This window comes from Rattus norvegicus, chromosome X, assembly GCF_036323735.1.
Source record: "Rattus norvegicus strain BN/NHsdMcwi chromosome X, GRCr8, whole genome shotgun sequence".
NCBI classification, from domain to species: domain Eukaryota; kingdom Metazoa; phylum Chordata; class Mammalia; order Rodentia; family Muridae; genus Rattus; species Rattus norvegicus.
Window position 1 is genome coordinate 141,505,815 of NC_086039.1, and position 25,584 is coordinate 141,531,398.

Here is a 25,584-nt window from a genome sequence, read left to right on the forward strand (position 1 = left end):
AAATGAGTGGACTGAGAAAAGACATTTTGACTGCCTGATATACTTCTTGTAGTTTTGGAGACATTGAAAAGAATAACCTAATGCCTGAGACATCACAAGTCTATGTCTATGGTCTTAAGGAGTGGAGAGGCTGGAAGAATATATGATAACAAGCGTCAGAGTCTCATAGAGGGACAGGGTGAGTACTTGTACTGTTTCTTGATGATTTGCTTTTGTAGGATGGCTCTGTGTGGATCTTCAGGGTAAAGTCAGTATGTAGGAGCAATTTTTTTGAAACAGGGTCTCATATAGTCTGAGGTGAACTTCTGACCCTCCTGCCTCAACATTCAGAGTTCTGAGAACACAGGGTATACCAATATACCCACTTTATTCTGTGCTTGGGATTGAAACCTGGTTTTGGATGTGTTATAGGCAAATGCTTTACCAACTGAGAGATAAATGGTCTTAGGGAAGTCTTGCAAAAAGTCCAAGGGAAAACCTGAAAGAGATGGCCAAGTAAGCCAGCAGGAGGGGAAATGAAGAGATCTAGGGCTGAAGCATGAAGTCATGAAGAGCCAACCAGAAGGATGGAGATATGTAGCCCAGTGGAATGGAATAAAGTATCCAGGAGTAAACTCCTACTTGTCTCATCGATTTTGACAAGGACTCTGTCTTAATTACTTTTTGTTGCTGTGATAAGACACCAGAAGCAAAGGAACTTATAGAGCCTGAGTTTACTGGGCTTACAGTTTCAGAGGGCGAGTTCATGATCATTAATGTAGGAAACATGACAGTAGGCACACAGGCATGGTGCTGGAGCAGTAGCTGAGAGCTTATAGTTTAGACAGCAACCAAGAGGCAGAGGGAATAAGAACTGGGAATGGAATGGCCTTTTGAAACCTCAAAAGGGTGACACACCTTCTCTAACATGACCCCACTAATTAGGGCCCAAGCATTCAAATATATGAGCTTATGGGGGCCATTCTCATCCAAACACCACAGGTACTGAGACAGTTTCAGAGAAAAATGTCAGTATATATAAGGAATGGTGTTGAAAAAACTGGATAAGCCCATACAACAGGATGCAACTGGACCCTTACCTCATATTGTACACAAAGTTAAACTCAAAATGGGGTGCACTGTTATATCTATGGAATCCAAGATATCTTAATGCTGAGAGAAGAGACTCACTTGAGTCTAGGATTCAGTTCAGTCGGGACAATTTGGTGAAACATCATCTCAAAATTTAAAAAGGGAAGAGGAGGTCCAGGGCTAAAATGTAAGAATGAAAGTTATGATTTCTTAGCATTAGAAGAAAACAGTGCTGCATAGTGATGATGTTGGAATTGGCAACAGATTCTCAGCTATGCCAGCAGAAAAAGTACTAAAAGAAAACAGACAATCTGATCTCACACAATTTAAGACTTTGTGCCTTAATTGGCACTACAAAATGCCAGGTAATATTTGCATATGATATATGTAATAAGGGATTCTCACACAGCAGCTGAAGAGATGATTCAGCGGACAAGAGTATTTGCTGGTATCACAGAGGACTCAGGATTGCTCCATAGCCATGCCCCCCAAAACGGTAGTCCACAGCCACCTGAAACTCTAGTTCTAGGAGATCCTATTCTTCTGGCCTCTAAAGGTGCTACAAAAATATGGTTCATTTACAAACAGCTGAAGCATCCATACACATAAAACAAAAATAAAGTTTGTCTCTTTTTAAAATGATGTGTTCTTAAGATGTAGAAAGTTAATCCATAGAACAATAATGAAATACATATTCATATTAAACATAGGTAAATGTACTAAGTAGCCATTTCTCCAGGATAGATGCTTACCATTGTCATTTAAAATCACAATACAATATCACATGGCATTTAAATGAAGACAGAATGTAGAACTGGTAAGCCTGTGGATAAATTGACACCCATGTACACTGCTGGAGGGCATGTTAAGTGGTCCAACTCCAAAGCAAAAGTTTGACTATTTTTTCCCCAAAAACATAGCATAGTGTTAACACTATAAACTTTCAATGTGCTCACAGTATCTTACCTATGAGATTTGAAATCATGTTCTAAAAAAGCTTACACATTAGGAATTGTATTTTATTTATAATAAACAAAGCATAGAAACAGCCAAAATGCCCTTAACTCTTTTGTTTTTAAACAAAATGCTTACATTGGTGTATTACTGAGTCATTTAAAGTAATCATGCCATATCCTTGCATGCTACAAAACAGATAAAACTTTAAAACCTTATACTAATAGAAGATAGTACTAATGGACTACATTATAATTCCATTAATAGAAAGTCTCAGAATTGGAAAAGTATAGAACTACAAGGTAGTTTAATGACTGTGTACAGTAGAATATTGGGCATGGGGAATGGGCATTGTGATAGTGCAAAGTGATAAAAATGTTCTACAAGAGATCGCCACTAGTTGTTCACAGCTGTGACTATATAAAGGCTCTGAATTGTACTTTTTAAAAGGATAAGTTGTATTGTGCCTTAATTGTATTGTAATAAAGTGGCTAAAAATCAGAGGTGTGTGAGAGAGGTAGCTTTATCCATGAAGTGGCTGGGGCTATTAAAGAAGCCATTAAAATTCACCAAAGGAGAGAATTATCTCTTGGAGGACACATAGTCAAGGATTCTGCCATCGTTGTTAACTGGCAGGCTGTGCACCATCCCTGAGATCATTTCTTTCCTTGCGTTTTACCTTAGAGGTGGTAGCATGTCAGTATCTAAGGTTAGAATGGTCCAAGCAGAGAGGACACTGTGCACAAAGCTGCAAGTGTGAGAATCCACATGCCACCAGTGTGGAGCAAATGAGTGAAGGTGATACAGCTAAGGAGATAGAATAGAGAGGGGCAGTGAAGTCAAATATAACAATGACCATAAATGATTTCCCTTAGGTATCCACGTCCTTGCAATCGCCTATAACCCATGCAGTGGTAAATGTAGGCCAGACCAGATCCCCACTAGCAAACTGTAAATTGATCTCTTGACTCTTTAAATATGACTTGGCACTATGACTTGCTTTGTCCAACAGGGCGGTCACAAACATGGCACAAGCAATAGTTCAAAACACATGTGTGCACTGGGATTTGCTTTCTTGTTGTTCTTGGAAGCTCAGATTAGGAGGGTAGATGATTAAAGACACATGACCCAGTTCCCTCTGTTATAATCATTGACTCCCAGCCAAGTCCCAGCCATGTGAGGCCACTGACTCGACTTAGCTACAGATATGTGTACCATTTCAGCCAAGCCCAGCAGAAGAAGCATGCAGCAGCACCCGTATCACTGACCCACAGAACTGTGAAATAAATAGCTGTTTTCAAACATGGTATTTGGGGGTAGCTTGTAAATTCTAAATCTAGTATAGTAAAGACTAAAAAGAGTTTTAGGTGTACCTCTTCCTGTGCTCAGGGCTACAGAGGCAGGGGTGCTTCTCAGGGTCCCGTGTCCTCAAGTCCAGCTTCTAGGATTTGGCGTTTAACCCTTGGCTAATAATAATGGATGGGCATTTTATTGGAGCATTTTCTGTGTTGAACAGTTTCCTTGGCAACCAACATATCTTAACTGCAGCAGCAGCAGTGGTATGTGGATTAGTCTGTCCCCTAGGAGGTGGTGGATTTTAATAATGAAAATGACATCAGCTATCATTTCTTGAGCTCTTGGAAAGGCCTGGGCACCTTCATTTGCATTATTTCACTGAATTCTATACCACCATGGAAAGAAAGAGTTCTTTTTCTCCCATGTCCAGATTGTAATTAAGGGAAGTGGAATAACTTGTCTAAGCTTACGTAGCCAATATGTAGGAGGGCCAGGATCCAATTCTTGATCTTTCTGACTCAGTTATTCAAACTCTTCACTAACGTATAGATGCTATAGTGAGACACACCAAGCTCACCCGGAACTTTGCAATCAGTGACCTGCTTTTTTGCTGAGGCTAATCAGGCACCTCAAGACAAGCCTGAAATATCCACTGCAGCCCAGCCCCACGCCTCATTCCCTTACTTCCGACCATCATTCCATCTACAGCTGTGGAACAGCTGGCTTAACCCTTTCCTCTAGTAGGGTGCTCTCAAGGGAAAGGAGGGGCCAAGGGCTGCTCCTGAAGAGGCCTGGCAATACTTTTACTCTTCATTAAAAGTTTATGTGCATTATACACTTCATTATATGCAATTGGGTTTCTTATATGGCACTCTAGTGCATAAATGACTCCCTAGACACATTGTGCATTTCCATTGTTTTAATATAAAGTCTGGCCAAGGCACAAGGCAGGCATGGTTTAAACTATTCAATTATTTCTGGTGCACTAACCAAATCCAGGGGAGTCTTTACTCTCTACTCTCCACAGGATTGCTGGCTTGGTCAAAACCTTTCTGTTGTGAATTTGAATAGTGAGGAATATGAGAAAAAAAACCACTGGTGGGTAAATCCCTCCTCCCCTTTCTGATTTATTGAGGATTGGCTTGTGCTGATTTGTGCTTGTGAGCTTTTTATTTTATTTTATGTTTTTGTGTAGTGTGTGTACTGTTTGAATAGATGTGTGTACACATCTTTCTTTATTGATATAAGTTCTCTCACTGATCTCAGAGCTCATCCATTTAGTCATCCTGACTGGCCGATAAGTGTCAGGGACCTGCCTGTGTCACCCTTCTCTAGTGCTGGGATTACAGACAGTTGTACCTGGCTTTTTAAATGCAGGGCGTGGGATCCAAATTCAGGTCCTTGTGTTTGCATGGCAAGTACTTTACTGACTGAGCCATCTCCCCAGCCCTTGTTTCTAGTTTATACAACATGACTATTGACTCTAAAAGGACTAATTTTTAGATTGAGAAGCAGTAAGGTCACAAGTATTTTATACCTTTCAGGAATAATAAAAAGATATGCATGCATACTTCATCCATTTATTAATAACTGACTACATATTCTCAAAGAACATGCCCTACAGTAGGGTCACAGATTAATACACAAGTTTAGTGCAATGACTCTAATACTATGGAAAAGAGATGAAAGAACCATGTCTGAAATAAAATAGCTGATAAATAGAATTCTTTGCCGAAAAGTTTGTTGGTCTAGGATGTTTAGCTTTACTGGAATGTAAATGACTCAAGGGTCCCTGAAAACCTATGTGTTCAAGATGGCAGCGCCTCTGTAAGTGTGTTACTCTGAGGGGAGGATGACTGATTTCCCTAGTTCTTTTGTGTTCAGTAGTGGTTTGTGTGCAATAAACACTTACATGATTTGAACCATTATTTACTTCAAAGTTGGCCTGTTATAGCAGTTTTCCTAGCTTTACTGAAGCCTTTTCACAATGGCCTGTGAGGATTTCTAATATGTTGATTGTGGGCCATTTTCTCCATCCTCTCATCCCCCTCATCCAAAAGGTGCTCATTGCATCTTTCCTGGACAGTCCAACAGCCTTCTTTTGAACTGCTTCCCTCTCTGCCTTCTGCTTTCTTGCTTATATGTTTAGCACTCCGAGGGTTAATCCACTTTGGGCTAGAGGGTCAACAGGAAAGCAGGGACTGCTGCCTTGAGAGGTAACTCTTGCTGTGGTGAGTGCCCTTCTGGTACCCTTTTCCTTCAGGCTACCTCCACATTCTGCCTCTGCTTAGGTTACTTTGTATAAAGTCCACAGAGCTGGGGCCCAATTAGACTTGTTTACTTTCTCTCTATTTCAGGGATCTAGATTTTTCCACAGGTGAGAAATAGACACAAAAAGTTGGAGAGAGTTTTAAGGAATCCTCTTCAAGCCACAGCTAAACCTCTAGCTAGAAAGGAGAACTAAGGTGGCTTAAGATGTTTCAAGGCCCAAGACAAAGTTCTGTGTTTCAGAATCAGATTTCATTATGAAATGGCTACCTTTTATAAATTGATCATATACTTATGTGAAGATACTTTAAGGGAGGACACTTGTGGATATCAGATTAGACAGTAGACCCCAAGAAAAAGCAATTTACTCTGAAATCTTGTAGTAGAAGAAGAAAAAAGTGTACAGGCCCTGATAGGGCAGGACCTTGTCTTTCAGAAAGAGACTTCACGTGACCCTGATAATTTGCAGTAAAGAATGGGATCAACACTTATGGGTCAGTTGAGAGTAAGACAATATTCTGACTAGGATGAACTAGTTATACATACTTTCATCTTCTAATTATCTATTAGGCAAGGTCTCGCTCTGTAGCTCTGGCTGGCCTGAAATTCACAGAGATCAATCTACATACAGCTCCCAAGCAGTGGGGAAAAGGTGTGTGCCACCATGCCCAGATTTTCCTTCCTTTAAAGCCTAAATCTCATGTCAGCACACTAGTGGTGGATTTGCGGGCTCACCAGATGTCTTTCTTTGTTCTTCCTCTCAGTGTGCTTCCTTTGAATAAATCTTTTTCTGCTCTTCACTATTGGTTATTCTTCTTCTCAATTTTATTCTTATTTATTTACATTACTGTCACTGCCTCCCTCAGTCCTGCCTCCCTCAGTTCCTCATCCCACTTTTTCTCCCATTTGCCACTGAGAGTGTGCTTCCCCCAACTAGGCCTCTCTTTTCTCTGAGGCCTCAAGTCCTTCACAGATTAGGCATATCTCCCATTGAGGCTAGACCAGGCAGTCTTCTGCTATATTTGTACCAGGGGCCTTGAACCAGTCCATGGATGCTTCCTGGTTGGTGGCTCAGTGTCTGGGAGCTCCTGGAGGTCTGGGTTAATTGAGACTGCTGGTCTTCCTATGGAGTTGCCCTCCTCTTCAGCTTCTTCAATCCTTCTCCTAATTCAACCATAGAAGTCCCTGACTTCAGTTCAATGGTGGGTGTAAGTGTCTCCATCTGTGTCAGGCCTTGGTGCCCTTCCATAAGATAGATCCTAAGTTGTGCCAGTCATTGGACCACCTTTCCTTCAGTCTCTTCTTCATTTTTGTCCCTGCAGTTCTTTTAAACGGGAACAGTTCTGGGTCAGAAATTTGACTGTGGGTTAGTAACCCTGTCTCTCTGCTTGAGGCCCTCCCTGTCTATCTAATGAAAGTAGATTCTTCCAATTCCCTCTCCCCATTTATCATTGGGCATTTTAGCTAAGGTCATCCACATCGAGTCCTTAGAGTTTCTCACCTCCTGGGTCTCTGGTACTTAATACAGGGTCACCCCAACTCCCAACTCCACCCCTTCATGCTGCTTATGCCCATTCATTCTCTTGATCCTCTGGGCTTCTCTCCTGCCCCCCATAACTGATCCTGTTCCCCCTTTCCCCTCCCCCTCTCCTCTCTCACCCAAGCCCCTCCCTCCCTTTGCCTCCCATGATTATTTTCTTCCACCTTCTATGTGGAATTGAAACATTCTCACTTGGACCTTTCTATTTGGTACATTTCTTATGGTCTGTGGGTTGTAGCCTAGGGACTTTTGTACTTTTTGGCTAATATCCATTAATCAGTGGGTACATAGCATAGTCCTTTCTGGTCTGAGTTACCTCACTCAACATGATATTTTCTAGTTCCATCCATTTGCCTGCAAAATTCACGATGTCCTCATTCTTAATAGCTGAATAGTATTCCATAGTGTAAATGAACCACATTTTCTCTATCCATTCTCCTGCTGAGAGACATCTGGGTTTGAAAAGCTCTCAGGGAGAACTTTCCCTCGGGATGGAGACCCTCCAACTCCAAAGACCAGACCGAGACACCACAGGATGCAATCAGCAAGAGGATTTGGTTTATTGTCGGGATACACAGGCACAGGCACCTGCGGGCGCTTCAGTCACTCGGGGGACTGGCGCGCCCCACGGAACCAAGGATGGGCTTTTATAGGATTTTGGGGAGCAGAAGCAAGCATACAGAAGCAGATGCATGGTTACAGGGATATAATTGGTGGATTCTAATATGGCAAGGGTTTAGCCCGGGGGCAAGTTTCCTAGCTACCTTCCTGAAACATAACGGCTGACTCGGCCCCCCCAAGGGTTCAGCCCGGGGGCAAGTTTCTTAGCTACCTTCTTGGAACATAACGACTGACTCGGCCCCCCACCAGGGTGTGGGACCTCTCCCGGGGCTTTTTTTCATTGTCAGGTGTTCAACCGAAGTCGTCCTGTTGCCAGGCCTTCAACCAAACACATCCTGCTTGGCAGCTGCTGTGTACTCAGTGTTCTAACCTTTCCCTGAACCAGTCATCTTAAGTACAGCCTTGCAAAATGGCGTTACTGCTGTTAAGCTGGGGTCTTTCATTCCCCCATTTTTTTGCTAACTTTGAGTGAAATCTTTCACTCGACTTGGTCAAGAAATTTCTGTCTGGTGGGGGCTTATTCCCCCACTGACTCTAGGCCACAAAAGGGCTAGGAGGAGCCACGTAGGAGTTTTAACTTTAAGGGGTTTGGAGTGTGCTGAACTCTCTATGTCTGGGGTGTAGTGTTGTGATTAGTCAATTCCTCAGACCGGACTGTCTTGACGTGTGGTGTGTGGATCTAAGCCGAGACTCCGTCTACCTTTAGGGCGGTCGGGGTAGTCAGGAGGACGGTGTAGGGTCCTTTTCACCGTGGCTCGAGATTCTTGGTCTGGTGTCTGTGCACCCACACGGTGTCTCCAATCTGGAACGGGTGTGGCACCACCGGATGCTCAAGCTTGTCCTGGTAAGCAGTGGCCAAAGGTCTCCAGACGTCTCTCTGCACAATCTGTAGGGCCTGTAAATGGGCCCTCAGAGAAGGGCTGTCAGCAAAATCAGCAATGTTTGAATCAAAGAAATGGACAAATGGGGGTGGTGTTCCATATATTATTTTAAAAGGAGTTAGACCATGGGGGCCCGGGGTATTCCAGGCCCGATATAGAACTAGGGGAAGGAGGGCCACCCAATCCTTTGAGCCAGTTGCAAGCGTTAGTTTGGATAAAGTCTCCTTAATTGTTCTATTTATGTGTTCTACCTGACCTGAACTCTGGGGTCTATAGGCACAATGTAATTTTTAATCAATCCCCAGCAATTTGGCCACCAACTGACTTACTTGGGAGACGAAAGCGGGCCCGTTGTCCGACCCCAACGCTTGAGGCATGTCATACCTGGGAAAGATTTTCTCGAAGAGCTTCTTGGTGACCATTTTTGTAGTCTCGTGCTTTGTGGGGAAGGCTTCGACCCATCCTGAGAAGGTGTCTATAAACACTAGGAGATACTTGTATCCATATATATCTGGTTTAATTTCAGTAAAATCAATTTCTCAATGGATGTCGGGACGGTGTCCCCTAGGATGAACTCCTTGTCTAATCATGGTCCTTTCCGGGTTAACCTGAGCGCACGCTTTGTAACTCTCAGTCACCTTTTGTATCGCTTTGTCCCGATTTAAAAAAACACAGATTTATCTCTTCCCGATCTAGTAAGGTTTTCATCTTCTTAAACCCCAAATGGGTTAATTTATGTAAAAAGGAGATCAATTCAAAAGTAGACCCACTGTTTTAGTTGAGGGTGGTAGATGGCCCCCATTTTTTTAGGAGCTCTATGTCCTCATGGGCATAAACCCAACTAGTTTGTCCCACTGGTGGGGGCGTGGGTTGGTCTGGGCTATTTAAGGTCAAGATTTGTTTGCTCATGGCCGCTTCTCGCGCCGTGGCATCGGCCAGCCGGTTTCTTCGTGCCTCTGGGTTGTGCCCTTTCTGGTGTCCTGGACAATGTATAATACTCAGTCTTTTGGGCAAGAATAGGGCTTCTAAGAGGGCCAGAATTTTAGCCATATCTTTACCCTCAGATGTGAGCAGCCCCCGCCTCCGGTAGATCTCCCCATGGATGTGTGCCGTGGCAAAGGCATAACGGCTGTCTGTATATACATTTAGCCTCTTACCTTTTGCCATCTTGAGCGCCTGAGTCAAGGCGATGAGTTCAGCCCGTTGTGTGGAGGTACCAGCAGGCAGGGCTTTTGCCCAAATCACTTTGTCCTCCGTAGTGACCGCAGCTCCAGCCTTTCGCTCTCCCTCTGCCAAGAAGCTGTTGTCATCCATGTACCATGTGTGGTCAGCATTCTGAAGAGGCTGGTCCGATAGGTCCGGCCTGGTTCCATGTACTTCTGCGAGGATTTGTAGTCAGTCATGCTGTTTTGCCTCCTCTGGTAGAGGAAGCAAGGTGGCAGGATTGAGGGCGACTACGGGCCCAAACTGAACCCGTTCTGCATCCAGTAACAAGGCTTGGTGTGAGAATTAGAGAGCCAGCGGTCTGGGGGCTGCTTTACCAAGGCCTCCACTGCGTGGGGTGCTAGGATGGTGAGTGGCTGTCCCAAAGTCAATTTTCCAGCATCCTTGATCAGGACAGCAATAGCAGCCACCATCCTTAGGCACGGTGGCCAGCCGGAGGCCACAGGGTCCAATTTCTTAGACAGGTAGGCCACAGGGCGTTTCCAGGGTCCCAACCTTTGTGTTAGGACCCTTTAGCATACCCCTGTTTCTCATCGATGAACAGTTACTGAGCAAATTGTAAGGGTTTGGAACAGTCGGATGAATATCTTTTACCCTCTTGTTGACCTCTCTCAAGTCTTGTACTGGCCTATAATCTCCAGTGCCAGGTTTCTTACAGGCAGAAGAGGCGTATTCTAAGGCGACCGGCAGGGGATTAGGATGCCTTGATCTAGAAGCCTCGTAATGTGAGGCCTTATACCTTGATAAGCTTCATGTGACAGGGGGTATTGTTTTATGGAGACTGGAGTTGTAGTGGCCTTTAACTGTATAATTAAGGGGGGCTGTTGGAGCGCCAACCCCATCCCACCAGTCTCTGCCCAAGCCAGTGGAAAATTCGTGACCCAAGTGTCTATTTCTAGGGATTGTGGCTTGTCCTGTCCCGGTTCATATAGTCTATATTCATCCTCTAGTTGTAGGGTTAGAACTTGAAGGGGAGTTCCGTGGGGGCCAGTTATTTGGGCCCCTCCTTCCTCAAAATGAATTTAGTTTGGTGAGCAGGTCACGGTCCAGCAGAGGGTACGGGCAGTCCGGAACATGTAAGAAGGAATGGGTCACCTTACCAGTAGCCAGCTGAACCCGGCGGTCCGTAGTCCATCGGTATTGTTTCTCACCAGTAGCTCTTTGTACCCAGGCCGTCCGGTCGCTGAGTTGTCCTGAAGCTTGAGTGAGGACTGAATGCTGGGCTCCTGTGTCTACCAGGAAAGTAACCGGCTGCCCCCCAACTTAAGCGTTACCCTGGGCTCAGGGGGGGGGGGGCTCCTGGCCCTGACCTCCCTAATCTTTATCTAGAGCCAAGAGGGAGGTTCGTGGTCGAGGCTTTCGGGGTCCGCCAGGCTTCTTGGGGCACTCTCTGGCCCAGTGCCCTTTCTCTTTGTAATAGGCACATTGATCTTTATCCAGCTTCAGCCCCTTTCGAGCTCCCCCCCTATCTCCCTTCCTTTCTTGGCCCTGAACTACGGCGGCCAAGATTCGACTCAATTCTTTCTTTTTTTATCTCTTTCTTATTAAAAATCTTTTCAGCTTCTTTAAGTAAATCCTGTAATGTATAGCCCTGCAAATTTTCTAACCTCTGTAACTTAGTCTTGATATCTGGAGCAGCCTGCCAGATGAAGGACATAGAGACACTCGTCATTTGTCCTGGGTCATCTGGGTCATAGGGAGTGTACATACGGTAGGCCTCCTTAAGTCTCTCTAGAAAGGCGGAGGGAGTTTCCCCTGTTTCCTGTAATACCTGTTTTACCTGAGCCAAATTAGTAGGGCGTCGTATAGCCCCTCGGAGACCCGCTAGAAGCAACTGGCGATAAAGGCGTAGGTGTCCCTTACCTTCAGCTGTATTAAAATCCCAGTTTGGTCCTCAGGCAGCTGGGTGGGACGCCCATCATCTCCCAGAACATGCTTTCTGGCCTCTAGGAACACTCTTTGTTTTTTTTTTTTTTTTTTTTTTTTTGAGGTTAAGAGGGACTGTAAGAGCTGTTGGCAGTCATCCCAAGTAGGCTGGTGGGTAAGTAAAACAGATTCTATTAGGTCGGTGAGTGCCACCGGATCTTTGGAGAAAGAAGGGTTGTGTTGTTTCCAATTGTAAATGTCAGCTGCTGAAAACGGCCAGTATTGGGTCTGGCCACCGGTTCCCTGTCTAAGTGGGAAAGCCTGGGAGGTTGAATCTGGCATCACCTCGCGCTTATTGCGCAATCTCCCTGCGACAGGGGAGAAACCCTTATCAGACTGTGGCCCGGCAACTGATCTGGCCGGCGGCTCTGCCTCCTCCGTTTTAGCTGGGCCTGTCAGAGAGAAGATCTATGAGAGGGGAGTTTGGGTCTGCCGGGAGGACAGGTTTCTTAGAAGGCTCTGATTTCACAAAGGTAGAGAGAGGAAGACGTGGCCGGCAGACCGGGCGGGGCCGAGGGGGCAGGCTGGGGGTTGAGGGGAGGCCAATTCGGGTCCACGAAGGGTTCCGCCCGGGGGGGGGGGTTTAAGGCGAGACTCTCTCAAGTGATAATATAAGAAACCTGGTCAGGATGTCCGTGGACGGCCCGATCTTTAACCTGTAAAATAATGATCTTATTAAATGTGCCATTCACTGGCCATCCCGCTCCGAAAGTGGGCCACTCGGATGTGCAGAGAGTCTGCCATTTTCTTTTTTTTTTTTAACCTCGACGGACTGGTTGTGTGCCCGGTCGTGGACGTCTTTCTAATGATCAAGAGTGAGACTTAGGGGCGTTGTTAGGGACTGTCCCATGTTAGTTCTAAGGAAGATTAGAACACAGAGAAAACAAACAACACCAACAGTCAAACAAACAACAGACAGGCGTGCTGCACGGCTTTGGTACCAAACTGAAAGCAAAAAGTCAGATGGAGGTGGCAAAGGTCCGGGGCCCTCTGAAAGCCAAAAATACAGACAGAGGTGCCGTTAGTCCGGATCTTTCTCCTCTCCCAGATTGGGCCCCGAAAAGTCGGGCCCCTAACACCCTTGGAACGTCTTCCAGGGCTGCGGGGCGAGAAGTCCGAGCTCGTCAGCTCCTTCTTCGTCCCGCCCAAATTCCAAACAACCTGGCTGAGCGCTCACAGAACAGACCTGGCTGAGCGCTCACAGAACAGACCTGGCTGAGCGCTCACAGAACAGACCCGGTTGAGCGCTCACAGAACAGACAGAATAAGGCAGAACGAGACAAAATCAGACAGACAGACAGACGCCGGCCGGCTTACCTCCCAGTGGGTGGTCGGTGGTCCCTGGGTGGAGGATCTCCTTTCCCGGCCAATGCACCAAATGAAAAGCTCTCAGGGAGAACTTTCCCTCGGGATGGAGACCCTCCAACTCCAAAGACCAGACCGAGACACCACAGGATGCAATCAGCAAGAGGATTTGGTTTATTGTCGGGATACACAGGCACAGGCACCTGCGGGCGCTTCAGTCACTCGGGGGACTGGCGCGCCCCACGGAACCAAGGATGGGCTTTTATAGGATTTTGGGGAGCAGAAGCAAGCATACAGAAGCAGATGCATGGTTACAGGGATATAATTGGTGGATTCTAATATGGCAAGGGTTTAGCCCGGGGGCAAGTTTCCTAGCTACCTTCCTGAAACATAACGGCTGACTCGGCCCCCCCAAGGGTTCAGCCCGGGGGCAAGTTTCTTAGCTACCTTCTTGGAACATAACGACTGACTCGGCCCCCCACCAGGGTGTGGGACCTCTCCCGGGGCTTTTTTTCATTGTCAGGTGTTCAACCGAAGTCGTCCTGTTGCCAGGCCTTCAACCAAACACATCCTGCTTGGCAGCTGCTGTGTACTCAGTGTTCTAACCTTTCCCTGAACCAGTCATCTTAAGTACAGCCTTGCAAAATGGCGTTACTGCTGTTAAGCTGGGGTCTTTCAGGTTGTTTCCAGATTCTGGCTATTATAAGTAAGACTGCTATAAATTTAGTGGAGCATGTATCTTTGTTATATGTTAGAGCATCTTCTGAGTATATGCTCAGGAGTGGTATAGCTGGGTTCTCAGGTAGTGCAATGTCCAATTTTCTGAGGAACCACCACATTGATTTCTAGAGTGGTTGTACAAGTTTGTAATCCCACCAGCAATGGAAGAGTGTTCCTTTTTCTCCATATCCTCATTAACATGTGCTGTCACGTGAATTTTTGGTCTTAGCCATTCTGATTGGTGTTGGGTGAAATCTCAGAGTCATTTTTATTTGCATTTCTCTGATGACTAAGGACTTTGAAAACTTCTTTCAGTGCTTCTTGATTGTCGGTGCCAGCACCGACACGGTACCGAGAATCGGGCGAAAGCCTACAGGATGAAAGAAACACACATACAAACACACACAGGTTATCGTGTCAAGCCAGGAGAGGAAGAGAGGAAGAGAGAGAGAGAGAGAGAGAGAGAGAGAGAGAGAGAGAGAGAGAGAGAGAGGAAGAGCGGAAGGAAGAGTGAGAGTGAGGAAAAAGAGTGAGAGAGTCCTGTAGCTTTATTCACTACTTATATACCCAAGTCTCCAGGTAGAAAATATCTGGGAAGCACAGTGGGAAACCCTGGCTCGTGACTACCTGGCTTGTGACTTTGGTAACAAAAGACCGATTAGGAGACCTGAATTAATTAGGGAGAAATCCCAGAAGACCAGCCTAAATCTCAAGGATAAAGGCTGAGGAAGTAAAAGGCAGAAGTAAATTGACCACCACCCAGGTGTGGTCCAGGTGTGTCAGTTCCACATGCATCAGCCGGGCTCAGCAGAGGTCATGCAGTGGAGATATCGGGTGTTTACTACTTGGTCTTTTCTTCCTGTGCCGTAAATACCTGGGAGAGGCCTCTGTCCAACAATCCCATGACTTCTTAACTGTGGCCATGCAGTTACAAAGCAGCCAGGCCCAAATCCAATATGGCACTACACTTGACCATTTGAGATTCCTGTGTTGTGAGTTCTCTGTTTAATTCTGTATCCCATTTTTTAATTGGGTCATTTGGGTTTTTTTTTTTTTTTTTTGTTTTTTTTTTGTTTTTTTTTTTTTTGGGGACGTTAATGTCTTGAGTTCTTCATATATTTTAGATAGTAACTATCTATCAGATGTAGGGTTGATAAAGATCTTATCCCAATCTGTGGGTGCCTATTTGTTGTATTGATGGTGTCTTGTACCTTACAGAATCTTTTAAGCTTCATGAGGTCCCATTTATTGATGATCTTAGAGCCTGAGCCATTGGTGATCTGTTCAGGAAATTTTCTCCTGTGCCAATGAGTTCAAGGCTCCTTCCCACTTTCTTTCTCACAATATTTTATACTATTTGTGACTATTGTGAAGGGCGTCATTTCCCTAATTTCTTTTTCAGTTTGTTATTCCTTTGAGTAGAGGAAGCTACTAATTTCTTTGAGTTAATTTAATATCCAGCCATTTTGCTGAGGTTATTTAAAAGCTGTAGGAGTTCTGTGGTTGATTTTTGGGGTCACTTAATTATACTATCATCTCATCTGCGAATAGTGATATTTCGACTTCTTCCTTTTCAATTTGTATCCCCTCGATCTCCTCTAATTGCTCTGGCTAGGACTTCACGTACTATATTGAATAGATAGGGAAAGTGGGCAACTTTGTCTTGTCCTGTATTTTAATGGGATTGCTTCAAGTTTCCATTTAATTTGAAGTTGGGTGTTGCTTATATTGCTTTCATTATGTTTAGGTATGTGCCACGAATTCCTTATCTTTCCAAGACTTAACATGAAGGGAGTGTTATATTTTGTCAAAGGCTTTTTTCAGCATGTAATGAGATGATCATATTTTTCCTTGTTTATATAGTGGATTACGTTGATGAAATTTTGCACATTGAACCATCCTTGCATCCCTGGGATGACGCCTACTTGATCTTTGGTGTATGATGGTTTGGATGTGTTTGTGGATTTGGCTTGCAAGCATTTTGTTTTGGAACTCAATAGGATATTTTATGTATTTACACTTCAAATTTTATCCCCTTTCCCATTTCCCCCTTTCCCATCAACCCTGTCCCTGCTTCTGTGAGTATGCCCCTCTCCCAACCACCCACTCCCACCTCACCACCCTGACATTTCTCTACACTGGGGAAATGAACCTTCACAGGACCAAGGGCTTCTTCTCCTATTGATGCCAGAAAATGACATCATCTACTACATATGCAGCTGGGGCCACGGGTCCCTCCATGTGTACGTTTTGGTTGGTGATTTAGTCCCTGCGGGCTCTGTACTGTTTGGTGGGTTGATAGTGTTGTTCTTCCTATTTTGTTGCAAACCCCTTCAGCTCCTTCTATCCTTTCTCTAACTCCTCCATAGGAGTCCCAGTCTGATGGTTAGCTGCAAGCATCTTAATCTGTATCAGTAAGGCTCCAGCAGAGCCTCACAGGAGATAACCATATCAGGCTCCTGTGAGTAAGCACTTCTTGACATCAGCAATAGTGTCTGGGTTTGGTGCCTGCAGATGGGATGGTGAGTCAGTCTCTGGATGGCCTTTCCTTCAGTCTCTTCTCCACCCTTTGTCCCCATATTTCCTTTAGAGAAGAGCAATTCTGGGTTAAAAGTTTGAAAAGCATGGGTGATTCCATCCTTCAACCAGGGGCCTTGCCTAACCTCTGGATTTGGTCTTTACAGGTTCTTCCTCCCCGATGTTGGTCATTTCAGTTAATCTCATCCTCACTGGGTTCTGGGAGCCTCTTGCTTTCCTGTCATCTGGGACTTGCTGGTGGCTACCCCCAGTTCCCCATCCCCCATTCTTACACACCTCTGCTCAAATTCCTGACCCTGTGTATATCATCCCTGTCTCCTCTCATACCTGATCCTGCTCCACTCTTTTCCCCTCCCCCTACTTCTTCTTGAGCTTTACATAGTCTGTGAATTATATCTTGGGTATCCCGAGGTTTTGAGCTTATATGCATTTAGCACTGAGTGCATACCATGTGTGTTCTTTTGTGATTGGGTTACCTCGCTTAGGATGATTTTTTTCTTTTAATTGGGCATTTTCTTTATTTATTCTTTATTTATTTCAAATGTTATCCCCCTTTCCCAGTTTCTCCTCTGGAAACCTCCTATCCCATCCCTTCTCCCCTGTTTCTATGAGGATGCTCCCTTACTCACCTACCCACTCTCTCCCCCTCCCCACCCTGAATTCCCCTATACTGGGGCATTGAGCCTTCACAGGACCAAGGCCTCTCCTCTCATCGATGCCCCACAAGGTCATCCTCTGCTACATATGTAGCTGGAGCCATAGGTCCCTCCATGTGTACTCTTTGGTTGGTAGTTTAGTCCTTGGGAGCTCTGGGCTGTCTGGTTGGTTGATATTGTTGTTCTCTCTATGGGGTTGCAAACCCCTTCAGCTCCTTCAGTCCTTTCTCTAACTCCTCCATTGGGGGCCGCGTGCTCAGTTGTCTGTGAGCATCCACCTCTGTTTTTGTCAGACTCTGGCAGAGCCTCTCAGGAGACAGCTATATCATCCTCCTATCACCATGCACTTCTTAGCATCTGCAATATTGTCTGGGTTTGGTGACTGTATGTGGGATGGATTCCCAGGTGTGGCAGTCTCTGGATGACTTTTCCTTCTGCTCCATACTTTGTTTCCATATTTCCTCCTGTGAGCATTTTCCCTCTTTTAAGAAGGAGTGAAGCATCCACACTTTTGTCTTCCTTCTTCTTGAGCTTCATGTGGTCTGTGGATTGTATCTTGGGTAATCCGAACTTTTGGGTTAAAATCCACTTATCAGTGAGTGTATACCATGTGTGGACTTTTGGGATTGGGCTACCACACTTAGGATGCTATTTTCTAGTTCCATCCATTTTCCTAAGAATTTCATGAAGTCATCTATTTTAATAGCTGAGTAATACCCCATTGTGTAAATGTATCACATTTTCTGTATCCATTCCTCTGTTCAAGAATATGGGAATAGGGAGGCAAAGTTTAGAACAGAGGCAGAAGGAACACCCATTCAGAGCCTGCCCCACATGTGGCCATATATATACAGCCACCAAACTAGATAAGATGGATGAAGCAAAGAAGCGCAGGCCAACAGGAACCGGATGTAGATCTCTCCTGAGAGACACAGCCAGAATACAGCAAATACACAGGAGAATGCCAGCAGCAAACCACTGAACTGAGAACAGGACCCCTGTTGAAGGAATCAGAGAAAGGACTGGAAGAGCTTGAAGGGGCTCAAGACCCCATATGAACAACAATGCCAAGCAACTAGAGCTTCCAGGGACTAAGCCACTACCCAAAGACTATACATGGACTGACCTGGACTCTAACCTCATAGGTAGCAATGAATAGCCTAGTAAGATCACCAGTGGAAGGGGAAGCCCTTGGCCCTGCCAAGACTGAACCCCCAGTGAACGTGATTGTTGGGGGAGGGTGGTAACGGGGGGAGGATGGGGAGGGGAAACCCATATAGAAGGGGACGGGGAGGGGTTAGGGGGATGTTGGCCCAGAAACCGGGAAGGGGAATAATAACCGAATGTAAATAAGAAATGCTCAAGTTAATAAAGATTAAAAAAAAGAATATTTGGGTTCTTTCCAGCTTCTAGCTATTATAAATAAGGCTGCCATGAACATAGTAGAGCATGTTTCCTTGTTATATGTTGGAACATCATTTGGGTATATGCCCAGGAGTGGTATAGCTGGGTCCTCAGGTAGTACTGTGTCCAATTTCCTGAGGAACTGCCAGACTAATTTCCAAAGTGCTTGTATCAATTTGCAATCCCACCAAAAATGAATGATTTTTCCCCTTTCTCCACATACTCGCCAGCTTCTGCTGTCACCTGAGTTTCTGATCTTAGCCATTCTGATTGGTGTAAAGTGGAATCTCAGGGTTGTTTTGATTTGTATTTCCCTGATGACTAAGGATGGTGAACATTTCTTTAGCTGCTCTTCAGCCATTTGATATCCCTGAGTTTGCGAGCATTATATTGAGTATTTTGGCATCGATATTCATAAAGGAAATTAGTCTGAAGTTGTCTTTCTTTGTTAAGTTTTTGTGTGGTTTAGGTATTGTAACTGTGACTTAATAGAATGAGTTAGGTGGTGTTCCTTCTGTTTGTATTTCATGGAATACTTAGAGGAGTTTTGATACTAGCTTTTCTTTGAAGGTCTGGTAGAATTCTGCACTAAACCCAACTTGCCCTGGGCCTTTTCTGGCTGGAAGGTTCTTTGATGACTATTTTTATTTCCTTAGGGGTTATGGGACTGTTTAGATAGTTTATCTGATCTTGATTTAACTTTGGTACTTGGAATCTGTCTAGAAAATCATCCATTTAATCTAGATTTTCCAATTTTGTTGAGTATAGCCTTTCGTGGTGGGTTCTGATGATCTTTTTAAAATTTCCCCTGTTTCTGTTGTTATCTCTACCTTTTCATTTCTAGTTTTGTTAATTTGAATACTGTCTCTTTTCTTTTTAATTAGTTTGACTGAAGGTTTACCTATAGTGTTCATTTTCTCAAAGAACCAGCTCTTGGTTTTGTTGAATCTGTATCATTTTCTTTTCTCTACCTGGATGATTTGAGCTAAAAAATATGGAATGCTTCATGAATTTGGGTGTAAACCTTGTATAGAGGCTGTGCTAATCTTCTCTGTATTGTTCTAATTTTAGTATATGTGCTGCTGAAGTGAGCAGTATTATTTATTCTTTAATTGGTTTATTGAAGATGGGCAGTTGCCTCTAGCTTGGTAACATTGCTATAACCCAAACTATGATCCTAACAATTCTAGTAACTAATAGGTGCCAAGGCACGGTTAAAGGCAAGTGTTGGGGCTCAGAAAAATGATCCCCTCAAGTATTGCAATTTGACATTCTGTATCCTTTAAATTGAAAGACTTTTGTAGACATGCTCCAAATAGCCATGAAATCTAGACATTTAAATTTATCTACCTTTTTATAGCAAGAGTCATCCATAACGAAATTGTCTAGGGTAGATTTGGTAGCTCACAATGGAAATTCCAGCACTTGGATGCTGAGGTAGCAGGATTTCTTGGAGTTCAAGGCCATAGTGAGTTAGAGGCCATTATCAGTTACAGTGTATTCACCAATACCCTCCCAAAACATAAATTCTCTAGAATGTCTTGTCTTGTCTCCAGTCTTAGATCCTTGCTTCAGAAGGGTCTTGTCTAGTAATATCTTAGAGGAAGATATGCTAAGCAGTGAGGCTAAGCTGACTCTGAAAAGACAGGCTAATGCTGGTTTCCCTCACCAGGCCATTGCCATTAGATTTTATTTTGACTTGTCATATAGCTCTGTAGCTGCCCATATGTCATCAAACTTAGGTTGTTGCTTAGGCATTAAAAATAGACAGTTTCCTCTGAACCTCATTTCTGAAGGCTCCTGTGTCACGAGAAACCTTGATTGGATGAATGTGTTGTTTTCCTCTTGTCTACCTGCCTTTTATTTATCAGAGTGTTGGCTGCAACCCTTATGGTGAGTCCTTGACAAGAAGTATCACAATACCTTCTTGGAAGATATTGTGCACACTAGAAACATGAAAGCTAATTGCAGGCTGGAGAGATGGCTTCGTGGTTAAGAACACTGTCTGTTCTCCCAGAGGTCCTGAGTTCAAATCCCAGCAACCACATGGTGGCTCACAACTATCTGTAATGAGATCTGATGCCCTCTATCAGAGTACATGCAGATAGAGTACTCATGTACATTAAATAAATGAATAAATCTTTTAAAAAAAAGCTAATTGCAAGGAAAGAATCATATAGCACATATAGTACTCTGTACCATAGAGATTATCAAACATTTCCTGTAAGGGACTCTACATCTAAGTACTTCTAAGCTTTGTGTATCATTATTTCTGTCACAACAATTCTGCTCTACTTTTGCAGTAAGAAAGCAGCTTTGGGCCACACAAACAGACGGATGAGGATGTAGTCTAATAAATTTTCATTCACACAAATAAATGGGTGGCAAGGTTTGTGGCATAGGATATAGCTTACTAAACTTCTTTTGGAGGTTGATGTCCAGGCTAGGACAAGGAGAAGATCCTATGATCTCTAGCTAAGCAAATCTGAGTTTCATATGGCCTATAAATGCATACAACTGGACCACAAATAAGGCTCCTGTGGATTCCGTAAGGAAGAAGTGAAAGGCACTAATGTTATACCTTAGTGACATTCACAGGGAGATGAAGAGTCTAGGAACAAAATCTATGGGGTTTCCATTGCTTACACACCTTAAAGACATGGCATGGGGTAGGGGTAGGGAGGTGAGAGGCATTCTACTTAATCCATGATGATTTATATTTTCGTATGTCATTAGGAGAGTTCAACTCAAGGTGAGGTAATGGAACTACCATGACCCATTGACCTGGTTATGTTATCAAAAGAACAGCTTTTGACCAGAGAAAGGTGAGTTCCTTCATAGAGTTCCTTCATAGTGATTGGTACATTACCCAGAAGCCTCTAGCTCATTACAGTTTTTCAAATAGGTTTAAGTGTACCAGTGGCAATTATTTAATTCCACAGTTGTGTGTGTGTGTGTGTGTGTGTGTGTGTGTGTGTGTGTGTGTGTGTGTTATCGTGTGGTTTGTACCTAAGTGTAGGTCAGCACCATAAACAAATTCATCTCTTCATTCCCTTGGAACCAAACCATAGCTTTGTCAAAGGGTAGAGCAGTGAGCAGCTTTTTGGCATGCTTAGCCTAAATCCTGTGGTCACCAGCATGTGTACATTGGCTCAAAGGAGACTGTGACCTGAGAAAACACTCCACATCTAAGATGGGAGCAACTGAACCGGCGCTTGATGGCTCATGTCTGTAGATGAAATCTAAAGTGCAAACGTTTGCACACTGATGCAGGGGGAGAGGGGTTTGCATTTAGTAAACAAAATAATGTCTTGAATGTTGTCTGCCTCAAAGGGTGAACATGGATTTAGCAGAGGCAGACTTTTATTTAATTATCCCTGATGTAAAGATTTCTTGTCTTTTTCAGCTACATGCTTTAAGAGACTGCTGGGTACCTGAAGGCCAGCTCCTACTGGGACTAATTTCATCCAGACAGCTCCAAGCATGTTCATTAGACACTGATTAGGTTTCACACAGGTGGAGAAGGTTAGGGGCACAGATAGAGAGGCGGTGCTGATTATGTTAAGCATAAAACACCATCTGTTTCCCAAGTAAGACAAGGGACTGAATCTACACTTCTGGAGGGACAGACACCAGGTCACTGCTGAAGCTGCTGCTCTCTGCTTCCTTTTCTTTCATCTCCTCGCATTCACAAGTCTCAAAACAAATTGGGAGAAATGAAGAGAAACACCAGTATATCTAAAGGCCGCTGAAAAAGATCCTAAGTTCCTAACCATCCCATTCAGGCTTGCTGATCAAAATGAATGGGAAAGAATTGTTTTGTTTAGTTCTGTTTTTCCCTCCATAATGCAAGCATTGTACTTGGCATGAAAATAGAATTACTACATTGATTCCCTTTCAGTATAAAGACTTTTTCCCTTCCATTGCAAATAGGCTTCCCAGTTAGCTGGACTCTTCAAAACACTTTAATATGGTTTTGTTTGGAACCAAAGAATGCAAATGAGCTGACGAATAGCTCCTCCTTTTCTAACGGAAAATAAACAGCCCAGAGACCTGTGCATGAGTAAATGTTTAGGAGAGGAAAGACAGCAGATGATGGGGTGAGCTGATTAACACTTCAGCTCACCTGATAAGGGGGCTTCATATTTGTCTCTGGCCCACACAGAGCCAGAGGCTCACAATGCTGCCTTCTTCCCAGCCACTCTCCAAGAGCAAACCACCCCACCACCTGGCCTTTCCCCATTCACCATCCTCTTTCCTGCCAAAGAAAAGTTTCCCAGTCAGCAGGTGGTGGGGGTGGGGAAAACCAGTGTGGGACATAGGGCTTCTGCCTCTTCAGTTCATGACCTCATTGGTTTAGAGCCCTAGCATTTTTATTATTAGAGCACAACAAAGCCAGCTGGAGGCCAATCACTATGGTTTCCTCCCCCACACCAAGCAAATGAAGGCACAGGCTGCGTTCCCTGGGAGTCAAGTGCAGCATGCCATTCTGGGATGATTACAGTAGGTTCTAGTTCTATGGGTCCAAGGAGAGGCAGGAAGCCTGGCTTTGCGTAAGGGAGGAAAGAGGAGCAGTGTCCACCTTTCTGAGGTCTTGCGTAGCTTTGTTTTCCATGGAGGGGAATCAGTCTCCACCTTGCACTGAGGCCATCTGCCATGGGGGAAGGACAGCTGTCATATACGAAAAGGTCTAAAGTGCCCCTAAATTTGGAGGTTGGGCAAAAATAATGAGTCTCTATTTCAGTCCTACAGGTCAGTGGTCCTGGCCACTACTGGATAGTGGGGATTTTATGCATATTTAAGCATGACCTCATTAAAAACACTCCCTAAATTAGAAATCAGTTCTCCATTTGGGAGACCCCATGGGTCATTCTCTGACAATAACTAATAATGTTAATTTAAATCTAGCACTTTGGGCCTTCCAAGATCCAACACATACTCTCCCTCAATCCTCTGCCCTATTACCTGATCTCAGAGGAATCTAGCTTTAGTAGTTGGCTGAATAAGGTCCAATCCTGTCTTTTCCCACATGTCATTGTTTCTTACTACAATGTCCACATGGTCTTCTGGCGTTTACTATGTCCCAAATGATGTTTTTCAGATGACTTTAAGCTCTCCCCAAATCTGCTAGCCCATTTATACATACTCTGCTTAGGAACATTTTTGACCATTAGCATAATGGCCTCTGGTATTCTTTACACATGCTTCTGAAGGTTTTCTTTTCTTTTTCTTTTCTTTCATTCATTTTTTTTGAGACAGGTTCTCTCTATTATGTAGCTTTGACTATCCTGGAACTTATAGACTAGGCTGGCTTCAACCTCACAGAGATCTGCTTGCCCCTGCCTCCTAATGTTGGAATTAAAGGTGTGGGCTACCATACCAGGCCTCTGATGTTTTTCTTACCCCTACTAATAGATTATTCTCCATTAGAAGGTAGAAGTTGCCAATTCTCATTCTTCATTTCCCCTGTACAACTTGGCATAGATCTTGCAAAAATTAGAAGCTAACTAAAAGGAAAGTAATTTGCTTACTTTTAGTCTGGCTACTTACATAGTATGAGTTAACACTTGCTTCTTCTACAGTGGGCCTTTGTCTATCATCCACAGGGACAAGAATCTAAACTTTGATGCATGGTACACACATATGTGTATGTATACACGCAGGCTTATCTTTCAAAAAAAGTCAGGACATTAGTTACACCCTGTCTTCATTTCCTTCCCTGTTGCTGTAATAACATACCCTGACAAATGAACCTTAAGGAGAAAGAGTTTATTCAGTTCACATCATTGGGCAGAAGTCAAGGTGACTGGAACTTTAAACAACTGGGCAGATCATATCCATAGTCAAGAACACAAAGTAATCACTGATGAATACATGCTACTACTCAGTTTACCTTTTCCACTTTTTATATAAACCAGGATGCCCTGCTCAGACAATCATACCACTCACAGTAGGTCAGTGTTCTCACCAATAACAATTGTCCCAGACTGAATAAGGTCCAATGGCTAACCAAATCAAGAGAATCCCTCATTGAAACTCATTTCCTAGATGATTCTAGATTGTCCCAAGTTGACAATGAAAATTAGACATCACACACAAATTTTATAGACAAGCAAAACCAAAGCTCATATGGGGGAAGAATTTACTTGGGTTTACCCATCCAGGAAGTTACATTTCAGTTCTGGATTGGAACTGCTGTTGTTATGATCACATAAAGTTCTCCCCCCACACTATAATTTAGCCTCCCCAATTCTAAAATATCCAGGTTGTGGGTTTGAAAAGGAGTTGTGGTATAGAAAGAATGGATTTTAGTTTTTGATTGATCAGCCCAATGTTGTTTGACGAGCCTTTGGTATTTAGCAAAGCGCTAACACACTGTGCTGGATGCTGGTGGGATACAGAGACAATCAATATAAAGCCCCTGACTTTCAGTTGGTTTCACAATCTCACAGAGGAAGTCATATGTACTCAACAACATTGTGATAACAATTGGGCTGCAAAGAGCTGTAAGTTTCTAGAGAAGAATACATGAAAATTCTGACTAAAATTGGGAACAACAGCCCAAAAAAGCCATAATTAGTTATCGTCCAATAGGAGTATCATATATTTACAAGAAGCATATTAGGCTGGGGAAAGCTGCAAAGCTTGAGCAAATTGAGATAGGAAAGGACTAGAAACATACACACACATTGTGTGTGTGTGTGTGTGTGTGTGTGTGTGTGTGTGTGTGTGTGAGAGAGAGAGAGAGAGAGAGAGAGAGAGAGAGAGAGAGAGAGAGAAGAGATTTGTTTTAGCACTTAGTACCACTAGCTGACTAGTGTTGAGCACATAGAATCCTGAATGGAGGTGAATGGAGGTGAATGGAGGTAAATGGAGGTGTGCGTTCTTATTTTTTCTTGTACAGTGGTTACAGTAGAGTTCAAAGATGATATTACTTGGAGTCAGTTCGTGTGGTGAACAGGCTGAAGAGGTTATCCCAGTAGAATGGGAACCTACCTCTTTCTGAATCAGTGGATTGTTATGGGCTTTTGGTTCCACAGAGACACCATATATCCACTTTTTATGCCTTCTTCATTACCATGTAGGAAGTTTATAAAAAGAGAAAAAAAATTGCTAGGAGTCACTCAACAAGGCAGATTATAATCCATAATAAATTTCTGCTAAAATTGATGTAACAGTT

The 25,584-nt window shown here is 43.9% G+C and overlaps 1 long non-coding RNA gene and 1 other non-coding gene across 2 annotated transcripts; both read right to left on the bottom strand.

Annotated features, from left to right (window-relative positions):
• Positions 1 to 7,665: 7,665 nt before the first annotated feature.
• Positions 7,666 to 13,760, bottom strand: LOC134484184 (uncharacterized). Its single transcript, XR_010061649.1, has 2 exons — positions 11,719 to 13,760; positions 7,666 to 8,670 (listed from the first exon to the last, which is right to left on the bottom strand). It is a non-coding gene; the product is annotated as an uncharacterized LOC134484184 (long non-coding RNA).
• A 5,632-nt stretch (positions 13,761 to 19,392) lies between these two features.
• LOC120099402 (U6 spliceosomal RNA) lies at positions 19,393 to 19,499 on the bottom strand. Its single transcript, XR_005498592.1, has one exon. It is a non-coding gene; the product is annotated as a U6 spliceosomal RNA (small nuclear RNA).
• Between the last annotated feature and the right edge of the window lie 6,085 nt (positions 19,500 to 25,584).